At 42.6% G+C, this 889-nt stretch overlaps 1 non-coding gene across 1 annotated transcript; it reads right to left on the bottom strand.

Annotated features, from left to right (window-relative positions):
• Positions 1–421: 421 nt before the first annotated feature.
• TRNAF-GAA lies at positions 422–494 on the bottom strand. Its single transcript has one exon. It is a non-coding gene; the product is annotated as a tRNA-Phe (tRNA).
• Between the last annotated feature and the right edge of the window lie 395 nt (positions 495–889).

Raw genomic sequence — 889 nt, 5'->3', positions numbered from 1 at the left:
CCACGTTCAGATGAATTTCAGGCATGTCCAAGGAATGAGGACTCCACAGCATCACTGGACAATCTGTGCCAGCACTCAGGCACTGAGTACTGAGATGGTATTACTTGATATTTGGAATCTCTTGTGTTCCTTTTTGTTTCATTGCTTCTTGTCCTGGTTCTATGTGTACCACTGACAAGAGACTGGTTCTGCCCTCTCTGCACCCTCCCTTCAGACTCTTACAGACATTGATATGATACCCTAGAACTTCCATTTCTCCAGGCTGAAAGGACCATTCTCTCGATCTTTCCCCAAAGGAGAGTTGTTCCCATCCGCTGATCCTCCTCTCCTGGTAGCCCTTCCTTTTGTGTCTTTCCTGGATATCAATGTCTCTTTTAGTCGCAAGGTCAGAACTGAAACTCCAAAATCTTCTATAAAACATTGCTGAAGCCCGGGGTTGAACCAGGGACCTTTAGATCTTCAGTCTAACGCTCTCCCAGCTGAGCTACTTCAGCCCTTGCTTCAGATACTTCAGCCCTCACTAAGCAAGAATTTTCTCACAAACTGATGGAACATATGTCTCTTTCTGCCCTTTATCATTCACACTCATTTTGCGGACATTGGCCTCTTCCTGTTACTAGAACACTACTGGGGGGAGAAAACTGCACCCCATTGAAATCAGTGATATCAAGTCTACAGCAAGTGGATCTGGTAAAAGTCTGCAGACATTAACTTGCACATAATTTTTTAAACATCACCATCAATAGAGACTTGATTCCCAGCGACATCAGCCAAAGAGTTAAAATTAATAGGTTTTAATTTCCTATGGAAAAAAACAGGAGAATTGCTAAGAAATAAAACATTCTAAATTTGGAGGAAATTTACCTGGAAGAGATTCATCGCAGTGGTT

The sequence above is a fragment of the Gallus gallus genome, chromosome 2 (assembly GCF_016699485.2).
Source record: "Gallus gallus isolate bGalGal1 chromosome 2, bGalGal1.mat.broiler.GRCg7b, whole genome shotgun sequence".
NCBI classification, from domain to species: domain Eukaryota; kingdom Metazoa; phylum Chordata; class Aves; order Galliformes; family Phasianidae; genus Gallus; species Gallus gallus.
This window is presented reverse-complemented; position numbering and strand designations above follow the sequence as displayed.